This window comes from Canis lupus, chromosome 6 (genome assembly GCF_003254725.2).
Source record: "Canis lupus dingo isolate Sandy chromosome 6, ASM325472v2, whole genome shotgun sequence".
Taxonomy (NCBI): Eukaryota; Metazoa; Chordata; class Mammalia; order Carnivora; family Canidae; genus Canis; species Canis lupus.
In genome coordinates, this window is record NC_064248.1 from 16,420,194 (window position 1) to 16,439,382 (window position 19,189).

The 19,189-nt window shown below is 48.2% G+C and overlaps 2 long non-coding RNA genes across 3 annotated transcripts; one reads left to right on the forward strand and one right to left on the reverse strand.

Moving 5' to 3' along the window:
* The first annotated feature begins 6,445 nt into the window (after positions 1–6,445).
* On the forward strand, positions 6,446–13,572 carry LOC112640152 (uncharacterized). The gene is made up of 2 exons (XR_007411203.1): positions 6,446–10,332; positions 13,026–13,572. It is a non-coding gene; the product is annotated as an uncharacterized LOC112640152 (long non-coding RNA).
* Positions 13,573–16,769: 3,197 nt separating this feature from the next.
* LOC112640151 (uncharacterized) lies at positions 16,770–19,148 on the reverse strand. 2 transcript variants are annotated; one of them, XR_004817005.2, is made up of 2 exons: positions 18,386–19,148; positions 16,770–16,936 (listed from the first exon to the last, which is right to left on the reverse strand). It is a non-coding gene; the product is annotated as an uncharacterized LOC112640151 (long non-coding RNA). The 2 variants fall into 2 exon arrangements; XR_003123858.3 differs by having other exon boundaries at positions 17,769–19,148.
* Between the last annotated feature and the right edge of the window lie 41 nt (positions 19,149–19,189).

Here is a 19,189-nt window from a genome sequence, read left to right on the forward strand (position 1 = left end):
TCCTCAATTTCTTTCAGAAGTGTTCTATAGTTTTGAGGGTATAGATCCTTTACATCTTTGGTGAGGTTTATTCCTAGGTATCTTATGCTTTTGGGTGCAATTGTAAATGGGATTGACTCCTTAATTTCTCTTTCTTCAGTCTCATTGTTAGTGTATAGAAATGCCACTGATTTCTGGGCATTGATTTTGTATCCTGCCACGCTACCGAATTGCTGTATGAGTTCTAGCAATCTTGGGGTGGAGACTTTTGGGTTTTCTATGTAGAGTATCATGTCATCGGCGAAGAGGGAGAGTTTGACTTCTTCTTTGCCAATTTGAATGCCTTTAATGTCTTTTTGTTGTCTGATTGCTGAGGCTAGGACTTCCAGTACTATGTTGAATAGCAGTGGTGAGAGTGGACATCCCTGTCTTGTTCCTGATCTTAGGGGAAAGGCTCCCAGTGCTTCCCCATTGAGAATGATATTTGCTGTGGGCTTTTCATAGATGGCTTTTAAGATGTCGAGGAATGTTCCCTCTATCCCTACACTCTGAAGAGTTTTGATCAGGAATGGATGCTGTATTTTGTCAAATGCTTTCTCTGCATCCAATGAGAGGATCATATGGTTCTTGGTTTTTCTCTTGCTGATATGATGAATCACATTGATTGTTTTACGGGTGTTGAACCAGCCTTGTGTCCCAGGGATAAATCCTACTTGGTCATGGTGAATAATTTTCTTAATGTACTGTTGGATCCTATTGGCCAGTATCTTGTTGAGAATTTTTGCATCCATGTTCATCAGGGATATTGGTCTGTAATTCTCCTTTTTGGCGGGGTCTTTGTCTGGCTTTGGAATTAAGGTGATGCTGGCTTCATAGAACGAATTTGGAAGTACTCCATCTCTTTCTATCTTTCCAAACAGCTTTAGGAGAATAGGTATGATTTCTTCTTTAAACGTTTGATAAAATTCTCCTGGGAAGCCATCTGGCCCTGGACTCTTGTGTCTTGGGAGGTTTTTTATGACTGCTTCAATTTCCTCCCTGGTTATTGGCCTGTTCAGGTTTTCTATTTCTTCCTGTTCCAGTTTTGGTAGTTTGTGGCTTTCCAGGAATGCGTCCATTTCTTCTAGATTGCCTAATTTATTGGCGTATAGCTGTTCATTATATGTTTTTAAAATCGTTTGTATTTCCTTGGTGTTGGTAGTGATCTCTCCTTTCTCATTCATGATTTTATTAATTTGAGTCTTCTCTCTCTTCTTTTTAATAAGGCTGGCTAATGGTTTATCTATCTTATTAATTCTTTCAAAGAACCAACTCCTGGTTCTGTTGATCTGTTCCACAGTTCTTCTGGTCTCGATTTCGTTGAGTTCTGCTCGAATCTTTATTAACTCCCTTCTTCTCTTGGGTGTAGGATCTATTTGCTGTTTTTTCTCTAGCTCCTTTATGTGTAAGGTTAGCTTTTGTATTTGAGTTCTTTCCAGTTTTTGAATGGATGCTTGTATTGCGATGTATTTCCCCCTTAGGACTGCTTTTGCTGCATCCCAAAGATTTTGAACGGTTGTATCTTCATTCTCATTAGTTTCCATGAATCTTTTTAATTCTTCCTTAATTTCCTGGTTGACCCTTTCATCTTTTAGCAGGATGGTCCTTAACCTCCATGTGTTTGAGGTCCTTCCAAACTTCTTGTTGTGATTTAGTTCTAATTTCAAGGCATTATGGTCCGAGAATATGCAGGGGACAATCCCAATCTTTTGGTATCGGTTCAGACCCGATTTGTGACCCAATATGTGGTCTATTCTGGAGAAAGTTCCATGTGCGCTTGAGAAGAATGTGTATTCAGTTGAGTTTGGATGTAAAGTTCTGTAGATATCTGTGAAATCCATCTGGTCCAGTGTATCATTTAAAGCTCTCGTTTCTTTGGAGATGTTTTGCTTAGAAGACCTATCGAGTATAGAAAGAGCTAGATTGAAGTCACCAAGTATAAGTGTATTATTATCTAAGTATTTCTTCACTTTGGTTAATAATTGATTTATATATTTGGCAGCTCCCACATTCGGAGCATATATATTGAGGATTGTTAAGTCCTCTTGTTGAATAGATCCTTTAAGTATGAGATAGTGTCCCTCTTCATCTCTCACTACAGTCTTTGGGGTAAATTTTAGTTTATCTGATATAAGGATGGCTACCCCTGCTTTCTTTTGAGGACCATTCGAATGGTAAATGGTTCTCCAACCTTTTATTTTCAGGCTGTAGGTGTCCTTCTGTCTAAAATGAGTCTCTTGTAGACAGCAAATAGATGGATCCTGCTTTTTTATCCAGTCTGAAACCCTGCGCCTTTTGATGGGGTCATTAAGCCCGTTCACATTCAGAGTTACTATTGAGAGATATGAGTTTAGTGTCATCATGATATCTATTCAGTCTTTGTTTTTGTGGACTGTTCCACTGAACTTCTTCTTAAAGGGGAATTTTAAGAGGCCCCCTTAAAATTTCTTGCAGAGCTGGTTTGGAGGTCACATATTCTTTTAGTTGCTGCCTGTCTTGGAAGCTCTTTATCTCTCCTTCCATTTTGAATGAGAGCCTTGCTGGATAAAGTATTCTTGGTTGCATGTTCTTCTCCTTTAGGACCCTGAATATATCCTGCCAGCCCTTTCTGGCCTGCCAGGTCTCTGTGGAGAGGTCTGCTGTTACCCTAATACTCCTCCCCATAAAAGTCAGGGATTTCTTGTCTCTTGCTGCTTTAAGGATCTTCTCTTTATCTTTGGAATTTGCAAGCTTCACAATTAAATGTCGAGGTGTTGAACGGTTTTTATTGATTTTAGGGGGGGATCTCTCTATTTCCTGGATCTGAATGCCTGTTTCCCTTCCCAGATTAGGAAAGTTTTCAGCTAGAATTTGTTCAAATACATATTCTGGCCCTCTGTCCCTTTCGGCGCCCTCGGGAACCCCAATTAAACGTAGGTTTTTCTTCCTCAGGCTGTCGTTTATTTCCCTTAATCTATCTTCATGGTCTTTTAATTGTTTGTCTCTTTTTTCCTCAGTTTCCCTCTTTGCTATCAACTTGTCTTCTATGTCACTCACTTGTTCTTCCACCTCGTTAACCCTCGTCGTTAGGACTTCTAGTTTGGATTGCATCTCATTCAATTGATTTTTAATTTCTGCCTGATTAGCTCTAAATTCTGCAGTCATGAAGTCTCTTGAGTCCTTTATACTTTTTTCTAGAGCCACCAGTAGCTGTATAATAGTGCTTCTGAATTGGCTTTCTGACATTGAATTGTAATCCAGATTTTGTAACTCTGTGGGAGAGAGGACTGTTTCTGATTCTTTCTTTTGAGGTGATGTTTTCCTTCTAGTCATTTTGCTCAGTGCAGAGTGGCCAAAAGCAAGTTGTATTGGGAAAAAGAGAAAAAGAGAGGAGAGAAAGAAGGAAAGAAAAGAGAAAGAGAAAAAAAAAGGGAAGAAAAAGAAAAAAAAACGAAAAAAAAAAGAAGAAAAAGAGAAAGAAAAAGAAAGGAGAAAAAAAGGGGGTGGGGGAAGGAAACAAATCAAAAAGCAAAACAAAACAAAAACAAAAACAAACAAACAAAAAAAGAACCACCGGGGAGTATCTTCTGATTCTGTGTTCTTTAAGTCCCTTGACTTCCCCTGGACCTTGTCCGTCTAGCTGGTCTTCTGGGGGAGGGGCCTGTTGTGCTGATTTTCAGGTGTTAGCAGTTGGGGGAGCTGCTGTGCCCCTGCCTGGTGCAGGGCTCAGTGGGGGTTGTTTACCCCCTGAGGCCGCAGGAGGAACAGCCCCAGTGGCGGGGCAGCTCTGGAAACCTGGATTCAGCTCCGGCAGGAACTCCGTTTGCAGGGCCTGGAGGCTCCGGGGCGGGGCCGCTGATCTGCTCAGCTGGGGCAGGAGCGTCCTTGCTGTCCTGGGCCCTCCCAGCCTCTGCCTGTCCCGGGGGAGGCGGGATCCTGGGCTGTGTCCCGGCGCCCTGTGCTCCGGAGCCTGCGCTGGTGGATTCGCGCTCCCGGGCCGCGCAGCCCCTTCCGCGGAGCCGCCGCCCGAGCCCCTCCGAGCTGCTCCTGGAACCGCGCAGGCCCCTCTGCACGGAGCCTCTTCCTCTGCCCAAGCCCGGCCGAGCTGCTCCCGGGGCCGCGCAGCCCCCTCCGCGGAGCCGCCGCCCGAGCCCCCCCGAGCTGCTCCGGGTCCCGCCGGTCCCGCCGGGTCCCGCCGTGCGCGCTGCAGCCCTTAGGGAGCTCGGCGCACTCTCCTGGGCGCGCAGTTGCTGTTACTGTCCCAGGGAGCCCGAGGGCATCCCCGCCCTCCCGGGTCCTGCTCCACCTCCCTGGAGCCTCTTTCCGCCCGGGAAGGTCGGTGCAGCTCCTGCTCCTCCGGGACGGGGCTCTCCTGTCCTGGGGACACTCGCCCCGGCCTCAGCCCGGCTCCTCGCGGGGCCCCTCCCCCTCGGAGGCCTTTGTTCCTTTATTTCTTTTTCCCCGTCTTCCTACCTTGATAGAAGCGCGAGCTCTTCTCACTGTTGCATTCCAGCTGGTCTCTCTTTAAATCTCAGGCCGAATTCATAGATTTTCAGGATAATTTGAAGGTTTTCTAGGTAGTTTGGTGGAGACAGGTGATTTGGGGACCCTACTCTTCCGCCATCTTGCTCCTCCCCTCCTATTTTTACATAGGGAGTGAGTTAATGGTCCAATTTCATTCTTTTGTGTGTGGAAAACCAGTTTTCCCAACACTACTTGTTGAAGAGATTTTTCTTTCCCTATTCTGTGTTCTTGGGACCTTTGTCAAAGGACAATTTACCATAAGTGTGAGGAGGTATTTCTGAGCTCTCTACTCTGCCCATTAGTCTATATGTCTGTTTTTATGCCAGTGCCATGCTGTTTTGATTACTGTAGCTTTATAGTACATTTAAAATTGGGTAGTATGAAGCTCCCATGTTAATTCTTTTTGCTCAAGATTGCTAAACAACCTGTGCTGGTAGCTCCTATCCTGCCATCTTGATTATTATTTATTTTAAGTATTAGCCGACCAAGGTGCTCGATTAAAAGGCAGAGATTGTTAGGATGGATACAAAAAACAGGATGTAGGATGAAAACATGACAGAGAGGGGTTTTCCTCGTTAGAATGTTAAAACTCTCTCAGTAATAGACCATTTTGTAGCAGCCTGTGTTTTCCCACTCTCCTAATAATATTACTGAATTTGAATAATTTTAAGGGGGAAATACTTTGTCTCATAAAAATGCCGAGCAGAGGACCCATTTTAAAAGATATTATCAAGGTAACTCCAGGGCTTATTGTGAACGAGGACCAAGTGCCCATGCCCCAGATACTAGCTGAGGTCTTCCTGCCAGGAACATGGCCCTTGGAGGGAGGGGCGGCAGCCACCACACAGAATCTGAGGTCGGCCAATTGCAGGCAGCTGCCTGGAGATACAGGGACAAGCAAAAACTGTTCACCTAGACTGGGCCAAACCTGGGGCAAGGCCCCAGGAGCTGGGGTATGCCAGCGGTACACTGTAGACCAACACACCTCACTATGAGTTCTGGTGGGAAATCACGAGGGTAAAAGGAGGTACTGAGCAGGAAAGCATAACCCACAGAGCTGCTGCTCCTGCCCTAGCCACAAGCTTGGGAATAAGTTTCCAACAAGCCCATTCTCTTCTTGGCTGGGTTTCCTCACCTCTAGAGAAATGAGCTGGATGCATGCACATCAATGTAGGAACTGCCTACGTGAGAGAGGTACACATTTTTCTTCCTCTTCCGCAGAACATCTGCAAGACCCCAGTGCCACAGGTCACCTCTGCCCAACTTCCCTTTAGGAAGAGCTTCAGGTGCACACCCAGTATCTTAGGGTCCTTCACTGATACAATTTTAATGGGCTCCTAGCATTTGCTGAGGGAAAATGGGAGGGACGGTAGTTGGTTACAGTGGCAGATGGCGCCATACCAGGGAAGGCTGGGCACATTCGCTTTCGTTTAGCTCCTCCACATTCATTAGTGGGGCAGTGAATGTGATTTGTTCTTCCCAATCATGGTGCAAAATGTATAATTTCTCCCAAAGAAATCTGATTTTAATGAGAGGCTAGATCACAGGAGAGAGTCATTATTTAGATAGTATGCATGTGTCAGGTTAATTTTAAATCAAGTTTTAGGTCTATCTGTCTTAATTATTTCATTAACTGCTTTTGACTGGTAATTTCAATAATTGTATTAGCATAACACTTGGCAGTGTAATTACTTTTTGGATTCTGTTCCTTGTGATGCTGGAGTCAGCTCCTGGGCTCTCTCTCTGTGCTGTATTAAGTGTATGTATGTTAAGTGTGCGTGTGTCTGTGTGCATGCAGGCACATTGAGGATTTTTCCTGATTATTAATGAATTCATTTTCATGAGGCTTATTGATATAAGAGAGCCCTGCATTTATTTTAAAATTTAAAAAAAAAAAAAAAAAAAAAAAAAAAAAAAAAAAAATTTTTTAAAGAGAATTCTAATTTTTTAGTATCTTTAGATTTAGAGAAAATGATGACAATCACTTCTCATGTACTTCACATCCAGGCTCCTCTATTATTAATATCTTACTTTAGAATGGCCCGTTTTTCATAATTAGTTAACCAGTATTGATATGCTATTATTAACTGAAGTCCACACTTCATTCAGATTTTTCCTTGCTTTTTCCTTAATGTCCTTTTTCTATCCCAAGATCTATCCAAACTACCACCTTCCAGTTAGTCATCATATCTCCTTAGAGGTCTCTTGGCTGTGACAGATTCTCAGACTTCCCACTTTTTGGTAATCTTCACAGTTTAAAGGAAGATGGTCAGGTATTTTGACTGTACCTCAGTCAAAATTTGTCTGATGTTCTTCTTAGGATTATGCTGGGTGTGGATTTTTGGGAGGCAGACCACAGAAGTGAAGCAGCATTCTCACTGCGCCCTATCAGGCAGGGTCTTTGCTATCAACATGACTCATCACTCTGGACATGACCTTGGCCACTTGACTGAGGTCATGTCTGTCTGAGTTCTCCACTGTGAAGCTATTCATTCCCCCCTTTTATACTGTACTTTTTGGGAGGCAGTCATTATGCAATGCCTTTATTTTTACACAGCTTTATTGAGACAGACCACACAATTCATCCATTTCCCATTTAAAGTGCACAATTTAGTGCACTCACAGATATGTGCAACAATCACCACAGTTTTAGAACATTTTCTTCACCTCAACATTTTCTTCACCTTCAAACCTTTTAGCTACTCCCTGCCCCCAGCAAGCCCCTCCTCCAAACCCTAGGCAACCACTAATCTACATTTTGTGTCTATGGATTTGCCTGTTCTGGATATTTCATCTACATGTAAACATGTCATACATGGTCTTCTACGATTGGCCTCTTCCACTGAGCATGGTGTTTTAGGGTCTGTCCATGCTGTAGCAGATCCCAGCCCTTCACATCTCTTGCCTTTCCTTCTTTCTTTCTGTAAGTACTGAATTCCTTTTAATGGCCAAGGAATATTCTATTATGTGGCTGTACCATATTTTGCTTATCCATTCATCAGTTGATAGATACTGAGTTGCCTTTATTTCTCTGCTTCATGGACAGTGCTACTATAAACATCTGTATGCAGGTTGTTATTCGAATATGTGCTTTCACTGTTCTTGGGCATGTACTGAGGAGCAGAAGAGCTGGGTCATATGGTGGCACTGTGTGAACACTGAGCAGCCACAGCGGCCACACTGTTCTACTCTCCCACCAGCCACATAGGAGGCCTCCAACATCACCACCCTTGCCAACATCAACTATGACCTGTTCTGAGAGTAGCCATCTCACTTCAGAGTGAGTGAAGACGTATCTCAGCCTAGTTTTGATTTGCATTTCCCTAATAACTAAAAAGGTCCAGGATCTTTTCATGTGCTTATTGGCCAGTAGTGCATCTTCTTTCCAGAAATGCCTATTCAAATCCTTTGCTTTTTTGTTACTGAGTTGTGTCTCTTATGCAGTCTAGATACAAGTTCCTTACCAGGTATTTGATTTGCTAATATTTTCTCCTTTTCTGTGGGTTGTCTTTCTGTTTTATTGATGGTATGGCTTGCATCATGAAAGATTTTAATTCTGATGTGGTGTGATTTTTTTCTATTTTTTTCTTTTGTGATTGTGCTTTTGGTGTCAGATCTAAGAACTCACTGCCTGACTTAAGGCTGTGAAGATTTTCTTTACATTTTCTTCTGAGTGGTTTCTGTCCTTGGCTACCAAGACAGTGTGCTGCTTTGATTGCATTTTGGGTGTAGATTCAACCGTGCATTCCTAGGGTAATCTTGCTGGGTCCTTGTATTCAGCCCTTCTTGTCTGTTGCTAGATTTGGTTTGCTAGTATTTGGGGGAGGGTTTCTGCATCTAAGTGCTTACGAGGTTTGGTTTGTAGTTTTCTTGTAAAGTCTATCATTTCAAAGTATCATCTAATTTCCTTCATGATTTCTTCTTTGATCCATTTGGCTAAATAGGAGTATGTTATTTGATTTTCACATTTTTGTGAATTTTCAGATTTCCTTCAGTTACTGATTTCTAATTTAATTCTCTTGTGGGTGTACAATCTACTTTGTATGATTGTGATCCCTTTTGATGTACTGAGACTTGTTTTGTTGCCTAACATATGGTCTGTCTTACAGAATGTTCCATGTGTGCTTGAAAAGACTGTATTCTGCTGTTGGCCAAGGGCTCTGCAGATGCACACAGCTCAAGGCGACTTACCGTGTTGTTCCAAATCCTGCATTTCCTTGTTGACCTTTGGCCCAGTTCCTCTGTCTTGCAGTGAAAGTGTGTCATTGAAGTCCACAGTGTTTGTGCCTTTTTCATCAGACTTAGAGTCCATGTCTGAGCTCCTTGATGGAAAAATACTTACTTTGCTCTCAAGCTAATGGCCTCTCTTCTCCCATCTGATACCTGACATCCACTGAGTGGAAGCTTATAATGCGTTGGGCTTCATGTTTTAGATATGCTCCTAGTATTTGTACTCTGTAAGTGAGGAAATAGACCTACAGAGGACCTGGGAAGATTGCCCCAAGACACCTGGCTGGTTCAGAACTGGATTTTCAGGCACTAGAGTCTAGAATTTGTGCTCAGCACCACATTTCTAGATGTCCTCTTGCGGTACTTAGATGGTGTCATGAACATTCCCACACCAGAATAAGGCACTCAGTCGGAATGTTGGCCTGTTCCTAAGCTGCTGTGTAAGGAATTTCAATTTCTGTGGAAAAATAAAAGGGATTTTTATTGTTTCGAATCCCGGCCTCTGCCACCTTCCCAGGTTTGGGTCTGCACATGGCCAAGATGCAGGTCACATGTCTCCACTCAGCTCACCTTCTAGACCACAGGTCCTTGGATTTCCAGGTACCTTTACAGTGTTGTACTGGCATCACCTATCTGGTCTTTCCACCATTCATGCAGATCTCTCTCTCTGAAACTCTCCATGACTCTGTTTCTCCACTGTCTGACCCCCAAACCTCAGTGAATAATTAAAAAACCTTTGTAATCTAGATCCAGTTGTCCCCACAAACCCACCAAACTGTGTCAATGATGTCTGTGGCCCACAAGACCCACTCTGTGACTTTAGAAGTGACAGCTGGCTGTTGAGTGCTTAAATGTTGGCACAATTGAAATTCTAGAGAATTAAATCCCATCTAGAGCATTAGAGATCCTCTATGCACCTTTGGTTCCCTTTTGCCTTGAAGTCCACAAAGCCCCCAGGCTGTCTTTGCCACACTCTGTTTTCACAGGGCACTGGAAGGGCCACGTGAGTGTCTGGCTCCCTAGGCCCCTGCTGGCATTCTTTAGCCACCTCCTACCCCTGCACATTAATGGACCTGCTTATAATTGACATCCAATATAAGGCTGACGACAAGACTGTGATACACTTTGCCTATCAAAAGCATCCCACTAAATGTTTACTCACAGAAGCACTAAATAATGTGCATAATTGGGCAAAAAACTCTCCCCTAGTTTGTGATGCAGAGGATGGAGGGAAGTTGGAGGGGTGTTCAACCTGTTGGGCCCTGTGCTGAACGGAGGACTTCCTGGGCCGAAGGGCCCCGTGAATGGCTGGGGTGATGCAGAATTCTTCAGCATGCTTTTGGAATACTTCAGAGTCTTGGGCAGGAGCAGTGAAGGGACATACTTCAGCCTTTTAATGGGAGCACTGTGCAGGTGGGGCTCAGGTACCTTGACTGGTCATTCTTCCTGTGCAGAAAGGAAGGTCAGGCTGGGAGTGGGATCAGACTTGCCTGAGACCACACAGCGATGGAAAGGCTCTAATTTTCCTACAGCCAAGACTCAAATCTGGGTCCTCTTGCAACCTCAGTGGATCTGGAGAAGGTTAGTATACAAGCAGGACAAAATGATGCAGAGTGATAATTGTTTGCCCCCAAATTCAGCTCCAAGTACTAAATGTCAGGCTGGGGAGGTTGATATATCCAGGCAGGTTACCTGAGCTTGAATTTAGGAGATCCCAGGAAGCAGCTTCCCACGGAGGCCTGGCTCCTTGGAAAGCAGAGAGCATCAAAGCAGCCTGGAGGACAGAGATGGGGCCATGTGTGGGAGATGGGGGCCCAGGAAGGAAGGGGCAAGGTAAGAAGCAGCTCCGACTCACTCATGCCAAGATCCTGCCCTGAGCCAGAGCCACCACCCCAACCTCCTGAGAGTGGTAAGGGCCCAGGCAAGGAGTCCCTGTGCCCCCTGCCCCAGAGAAGAGCAATCTTCCTAGAAAGGGAGGTGATGGGTGTGTAGAGTGTCATCACACTGGAGCCTCGGACACAACATTTATCATCCTCGCTTCATGTCAGAACTAGGAGAGCAGGCACATGGCACTTACTGAGTCTGGCCTGGCCCACAGCAATCCACCTCGTGAATAGAGGCCCCAGCTGGTGTATTTAATGAGAGAAGAGAGATCTGCCACAGACCGAATGATTGTGTCTCCCTAAATTCACGTTGCTGAGACCTAACCCTTGGTGTGATAGTGTTAGGAGGTGAGGCCTTTGGGGCGATTAGGTCATGAGGTAGAGCTGAGCGCTCTTAGAAGCTCCAGAAAGCGCCCTCACCCCTGCCACCACACAGGGACACATTAGGCGTCGCGCTCTGTGAGCCCCACCAGACCCCATGTCTGCAGGCTCCTTGATTTTGAATGTCCAGCCTCTGGGCTGTGGTAAATAAATATCCATTGTTTGTAAACCCCCCAGGCTGTGATGTTCTGTTACAGCAGCCTGTGTGGACCCAGATGAGTTCCCCATTAAGTTCGGGGATAACTTATTACATAGACACATGGGGTGGCCAGAGCCATCTGTTACTTGGAGGGTTTGGAATTCTAATAAGAAAAAGCACCCATCACGATGTGTCCGCTCTCCTGCCCAGGAGCACCGAGCCCACTGTCTGCCCATTGCTCAGTGAACAACAGCTCTGAGTGCGTGTTGAGGGGTGCTCAGCACTTGGTCCTGAGGCAGATAGCAATACCTCGTTTTACAGACAAGACAATTGAGGCTCAGTTGAGCTCACATCACTCAGCTGAGTAGTCACGATGAGGGCAGGCCAGCTTCCTGGTCCGGGTCATGATCATGAGTGTGTCTGTGTCACCAGCTCTCTCTATCCGGGACAGTCCTATCCTCCCTCCCACCCTAACTGACCCTGCTCAAGCCTCTTGCTCCGTGCAGCCCTCTTGATGCCTCCTGACTTTCCATCTCCCCTCCTGGTCCCTGGAGCCTGGCCCCCCAATCCAAGCAGTTGCTCCTGATTCCTGCCCCTAACTGCCCTGCAGCGTGCACCAGAGTCTGGCTTCCCTGTGGTTCCAGCAATGGTGCAGGGCTTGGAAGACAAGAGTAGAGGCAGCAGGCATAAGCCCTAGGCCAAGGTGACCCATCAGCTTCTCTGGGCTGGGAAAAGAGAAGGTGTGATGGATCACACCATTTGGGGCCCTCTGGCCTGGGGGACAGAGAGAAGCAGGATCCCATGGAGCTGATGGAAGGCGTGCCCTCTGAGGCTGGCTAGTGGCAGCCTCCTGACTCCACCTCCCTGCAGTCAGCGGGGGTGACTTGTTTGGATGCAGATGGTAGAGTGTACACCAAGCATGACACTGACCCCAATAAATGTCTACGTCTGCCCTTTTGCTGAGCTTTATGCAGTGGCTACATTGAAAACTGTGGGTACCCTTATGCCCACCTTTCTGGGGCCTCTGTAGAAAAGCCCAAGGGACTGAATGCTAAAGGACCCTTTCTCACTGGAAAGATTCCCATAGAGAAAATGAGTGGGAAAAACTAGAGAGGGTGACAAAACATGAGAGACTCCTAACTCTGGGAAATGAACAAGGGGTAGTGGAAGGGGAGGTGGGCAGGGGGTTGGGTGACTGGATGATGGGCGCTGAGGAGGGCACTTGATGGGATGATCACTGAGTGTTTTTTGTTTTGTTTTGTTTTGTTTTGTTTTAAGATTTTATTTATTTATTCATGAGAGACAGAGAGAGAGAGAGAGGCAGAGACACAGGCAAAGGGAGAAGCAGGCCCCATACAGGGAGCCTGACATGGGACTCGATCCCGGGTTTCCAGGATCATGCCTGGGCTGAAGCCGGTGCTAAACCACTGAGCCACCCGGGCTGGCCAGCACTGAGTGTTATACTATATGTTGGCAAATCGAACTCCAATAATATATATATATAAAATCTTCAGGATATAAGACTAAAATAAATAAATAAAAAGGCAATCAGATGCTATTGATAAGAAAAAAGAAAAAGGAGAGATTCCTGGTGCACTTACTGACCACCTGTGAGCGTTACCCAGGAGCTTTGGTCCCCAAACAGGAGCCCTCAGCGCATCCTGCACAAGGCAAACGTCTGCAGCCCACGGGGTCAGGTGGCCTGCACAGCCTCGCCGTGGCAGGCACGTCCCGAGAGCTGCCCGGCCCCAGCCAGCCGGCTTTGTCCTCCTGGAGCCTGGGAAGCGGCTCATCGGGATCACTGCCACCCAAGCTCTGCGGGTCTTGCCTACCAGGGGCGGTTTCAGCACCCGGTGTTCATTTCTCTACAGGCGAAGAGAAATGGGAAACCGAGCTTGAGCTCCAGAACCAGGGAGAGGGGATGGGAGACCCCGACAGCAAGCCTGTCCATTCAGTCCGGATCAACCTGGAGCCCCACACGGAAGAATGGTTGCTGACCTCATCTCAGAACATGTCCAAGCCTCCCCCCTCACGTGGGTGCTGCGCATGCCTTCCAGGTTCGTTTAAAAATCACCTCTCGAGTCTCTGCCCACATCATTTGTGGGGTCTCCACCCCAGACTGGCATAGGAACATGCGTAGGGTGATGTCGCTCCCTCCTGTACACGCCCCACACCCCTGGCCTGAGGGGCAGGGCATTTCTGAGCTATGTGCCCCAGGACAGGACAGGGACCCGGGGCGGCTGGCCATCGCGGGTACAGCTGACATGCCTGGGCCCCTGGAGCCTTCCTACTGAGCTCACCTTCACCTCCACCCCTCCGCAAGTGCAACTGCCATCCTAGATGTGATGTCTTTAAAGAGGAAGCATATTTGATACCATTAAAATATGTACATAGTATAAAAATTGGTTTTCAAATCTTGTCATTCTACAGTAGCCTTTTTTTTTTAATTACTACATTTTGTAGTTTTAAGTTTGTGTTAAACAAAAAAAAGCACATAACAGAAAGTTTTCTCTTAGCCTTTTTAAAGTGAACAGTTCAGGGGCACAGAGCACATTCCCACTGCTGGACCACTATCGGGCTCCAGAATGTTCCATCCCCCTGACATCTTGACCCCACCTGCTCCCCCAGCCCCGGCCCCACCATCTACTCTCTGTGTCTGAGTCTGAAGATGCTGGGATCTCATATGCGTGGGGTCCCCACGTGTGTCCTGCTTCTGGCTTATGTCACTCAGCCTCATATCCCCAGGGCTCGTCTCTGTGGTGGCACATGACAAGATGTCCTTTTTAAAGGATGAATGATGTTCCATCATATGCTTATATTGCTTATCCATTCATCCATCACCAGACACTTGGGTTGCCTCTTGGCCATATGAACAGTTGCTGTGAACATGGCTGTACAAATACCTCTTCAAGACCCTGCTCTCAGTGCTTTTGGGGATAGACCACAAGTAGGACTATGGCATCATGTGATAATCTACTTTTAACTTTTTGAAAAACCTCCCTACTATTTTCCATGGCCATTGCACTACTATGACACCATTGCAACATTTTACACTACCACCAACAGTGCACAGGGATCGAAATTTCTTCATGCACCTGCCTGTTTTTCTGATAATGGTCGGTCATCCTAGTGGGCACAAGGTGGTGAGGTCCTTCATTCCCTTCCTTCCTTCCTTCCCTTTTTCTTTCTTTTCCATATTTGTGTGATAATCTTTCAACTTCAAGCACAGTCTGTGCTCAGTTCAGAGACCCTAGGATATAGATGAACATCAATACTAAATTACTTAGAGGAGCTGATACTGTTGTGGCATCCATCTTCCTGGTTCTAAGAGAACTGGTCCGAAACACTGGTGTGGTGTACTCATTGGGTTTTGAAACAGACATCACTATTGCAGTTCACCATAGCAGACCACACAGCACATTTCCTCCAGCATTTCTACACTCAACTGAAACACGATTATGGATGGATGTAAACAAATGTCCACAGCATCAAAGAAAACAGAGCTCCAGTAGAGACAGAAGTTATGAGCAAACTAGAGATTTCAACAGATTTCAAGAAAGAAAGATGTGTTCAGGATATGTTCGTGCAGAAAACAGATGGAGAGACCCCACACAAAATATGCTCCTTTCAAGAAGAGATGCCAGGCTGAGCTGTAAAGCACACTGTCTGGTCCATTGTGAAGAGATGAGAGCACAGCCTGTTTCACAGGCTGGTTGAGCCCAAAGAACCACAAAGCTATGGCATAGTTTGTTTTCAGATTTCCTGGATTATCCGTGAATCTGCTGACACTTGTGCCTGGGTCCACACAAGCAAACACCCAGCTGCTCTCTCTCTCTCTATATATATATATATATATTTTTAAGATTTATTTATTTATTCACGAGAGACACACAGAGAGAGGCAGAGACACAGGCAGAGGGAGAAGCAGGTTCCTGGTAGGGAGCCCAATGCGGGACTCGATCCCTGGACTCGGCATCAGGCCCTGAGCCAAAGGCAGATGCTCAACTGCTGAGCTACCCAGGTGTCCCCCAACTAGTCTCTTGACTCGAGGCTTTGGTGCCTTCAGATTCTAAAGACAAACTAATTAGGGGTGTCCAGTTGGTTTCCTTCTCTTGGGACCACGTGTGGGACAGTCCTGCTCGGTGGCCAAAAGTGTCCCCTGCCCTGGGATCTATCAGTGAGAACCTCCTAAATGAAGTTAATTCCCCTTCTGTACAGACGAACCTCTTCAGCCTTCACCTTCTGTCCATACCGGCCAAAGATGGGTGTTCAAGATCCTCATCTGTAACGACGTGCTTGCCGCACCCATTATGGTCACAGTTCTGTGGAGCTTTATCAATAAAATTAGACTGTGCAGACAAACTACAGAAAGCTCTATCCCCCTCCCTCCAGCAGCTGAGCCAGGCAGGCGAGGGAGCCCACATGCATGACTTAATCTGACTTTGTTAGCGTCCTGCTGGCTACCAGAGCGCCCCTCTCTGCATGGCTGCTTCAAATACCAGCTTGAATTCCAAGGCTGAGGTTGGAAGTGAAAGGCGTTTGCAGTTGCGGTTCGTTAAGAAGCACTTCCAGCCTGAGTGTGCAGAGGGGCCTTCGGGGCGAGGGGTTTCAGCTGCTCTGGGGACCAGGATTCTGCTGTGGGTGCCCACACCTGTTAACTCAGACATTCCTTCTCTCCTCCTCATTCACTCTGAGGTATCGCCCAGACGTGGACACCCCCTCCCTGGGGGACCTGCTCCCAAGGCTGCCTATGTGGCCCGTGCTGTGTGTCTATGGCCGGCTGGAAAAGGCAGAGGACCCCTTCTGAGCCATAGAAGGTGGAGTCCAGGAAAGGAAGGAAAGGAAGGGATAGTGCCCTGGGCTTTCCTGCCTGAGCAACAGTGGAGGAGGCCGAGTGGGTGGACTGGGCTGTGATGCTGTCCTGGAGGGGAGAGGGTGCCTGGAAGAGAGGCAAGCAGGAGGGGGAGCCGCAGTTCTGATGGACACCCGAGCTTGCTGAGGAGCTGGGGAGAAGACAGGAAGGGCAGACACTACACCTCGCAGCAAACAGGCTGCTCATTGCCCAGGCCTGGAACCTGCTCTTGCCTCTAAAACAGAGAAGGTTCTGGACTCAGTGTGAAGCCCCCCAGAGCTTGGGAGATGGGATCTGCCTCCAAAGGGAAAAATAGCATGTCTCTGGGAGCAGATGCTCCCTGTGAGGCCCCCCGGGTCTGCCCTCTGGCTCCCCACCCTCACCCACTCCCCGGGGCACACAGATGTGGGGCCTGGCATCTCCACACTCATGGAGAAGGGGCCTAGCTGGGTCTGGAGTGGAAAATCTACCAGCAGCTCTGTCAGACAGAGACATGTATGCACACACTCGGAGGCGAGCACATGCAGACACCGGGCGCGCACACACACACACACACACGCACACGCACATCTGTGCCCACGCCAGACACCCAGGCACACATGCACAGAAACACACAGCTTTCTTCAGCTCCTACCCTGACCTTGTCAATGGAAGGAAATAGAAAAACCACCAAAATCTGGCATCCATGGCATGCAGCTGATTGTGAAAACTGCACACTCCCCACCCCCCCCACCCCCGTCCCCGGAAGAAAGGGCTTCTCGTGTTTATTCTTCAGATTACAGTGTATTGAAATCAACCCAATCCCACTCCGGTTTTGTTTTGGAGAATTTCACATCGCCCAGGGTGTACATATGGGCTGGGAGCCCTTTGTCCATCTCCAAGGGTGTTTTGGGATCCAATTGCTCTTTTTTTCATGTGTGGTTTTCCTTCCTGCAAAAACAGAGCAATCACAGGGTGTGGGAAAGGAAGCGGGGTGCTCTCTTCGCAACACACACAGAATCTGCTCCACATGGATCCAGGACTAAAATTCAGGGTGTTCTTAAGAACTTTGCCTAGAAAGTGTCTGAATTATTTGGGACCTTGGAGTAAGAACTTCTTAAGTAAGCTCTAAAGAGCTCTACCTATAAAATAAGAGACCAATACTTTTGAATGCATTAAAAACCTGTCAATGAAAATCACCATAAAGAAACTGGGGAAGAAATTAAAGGTGAGATGCTCACACCAGGAGCCTCGGATATAAAGCCGTGGCTCTGTGCGCATCAGGTCCGGGAGCCACCAGTCACCCCTCTCCGCCTGGGCCTTGGGCAGAAAGAGAGGGCATTGCTAAAGCCCTGAGAGACCTTGGGACCCGCCTCCTCGCGGCTCCTCCCCATGTCCTCCACTGCCCTTCCCAGGACCTGATCCAGCTCGAGACTAGCAGGTGGGTGAGTCAGGCTGTGGCTCGAGTTGTGGGTGCCTGTGTTCCAGCTACGGGGGCGGGCGGGGGCAGGAGGAAGTGGCTCTGAGTCACAGGTCCTGTGGGGCTCGTTTTCCAGGACACTGACCTCCCTGTGGCCCCGACAGCAGGCCAGACGGAGGAGGACATGGGCTGTGGCTTCTGACTGTCCCGTGAGCAAGTAGACACACACACAGATGGACACACACGGATACATACACAGAGACACAGACAGACACACAGAGATATAGACAGAGACACATGGATACATACACAGAGATACAGAGACACGGACACTTACAGGCCGACACACGCAGAGACACATACATGCCATTCCATCGGACAGAGGCAGCAGCAGTCACTGCTCACTCGTGGCCGACAGCACCGTCCCCTGGGTGGGACCCCCCAGAACGAGGCCAGAGCTTGGCCCTGTGAGCTCAGGGGCAGCAGAAGGGAGTGGTTCTCCATGCAGCTCCAGAGCTGGTATGCCCGGCTGCCCCCTCACCAGCTCCCACGCAAACTTCTGCTCCCAAAAAGCCAGTCTGGGCTCCTGCCGGACTTGTCAGTGGCCAGTTTCCATCAGCAATGGAAGTGCTAGTCTCCAAGAAGGTGACCTCAGGGGCCTTGGCGCAGCGGACAGGGCCTCTGGGAGGCAGCACGGGCTGCCGTGGGCCTGGCTACAAGGGCCTGGGTCAGAACCCCAAGGGATGTGGGATTCTGCATCAGACACACGGAAAGTTCTCGAGTGGACAGAGGGCTCAGAAGGAGGTAACACCAGTGAGCAGACCCCTGGCCCCTGCCCACTGCTCCCGCAGGCCGTTGTGGGATTGGTGGGGTCTGACCCTGGTCCTGAGAGCCCTCCAGGGTTTAGGTCAGCAGAGCCAGAGATTGGCCACCCTCTGATGAGCCCAACCTGCTCCCCACAGCAAAATAGAAGCACCTACTTGGTGGGGGGACATAAGCTCTGCAGCCCACTCTGTGTGTGGGTAGGTCTCATTCTCTGTATTTGAGGAAAACAAATAATTAGCAGCATTTGCCCCTTTTATCTCCCAAGACATCAAGTGCCAGCCAATCCCCCAAGGCTTTTGTAGGAAGAATCTAATTCCTCGGTCCAGGCTGATGTGGAGAGCCCAGTGGAGCCAGCGGCGCCCAGGGACTGGCCCCTCCTCAGGTCACCTCTCTGCTGCCCTGTAGCTCCGAGGGTCCATGGACAGGGTGGTGGCTTTGGCGGGACCCAGCTGACCTTCTCGGTGGCGTCCAGCCTTGCTTGCCGAGGGAAGTGGCAGAGAGGGCCCTAGCTCAGGGCCTGGATGATCACACTTGACCCAGCCAGGCCAAGGGTCCCGATGCTTCCCCTGGTGTCCACAGCTCGTGGGGAGGAGAAGCAGCGCTGCACTGACTCACCAGGTCTCCAGTCTGAGGGCTCGGGCAGCCCAGAGGAGCCAGACCAGCCTTCCCTGCGTGGGAGGAGTCTGGAGTCTGGAGCTGCAGGCTGAGGGCGCAGCCTCCAGGCCAGGCAGCAGAGAAGCTAGAGGGGCTATCTGAGCTCGGGGCAGCAGGGACACAGGCCAGCCCCCTCCTGCCCCATCCTGCTGTGCATCCAGCACCAGGCAAGGGAGGGCTTCCGCTGAGACCCACAGCCGACCGCAGCCTGGCCTTCACATGCTGAGAGCTACCGGCCACTCTCCTCAGGGACGAGGTGGGGACAAAGCAAATGAGAGAGCAGAATGAGCCAATCAGAAGGGCAG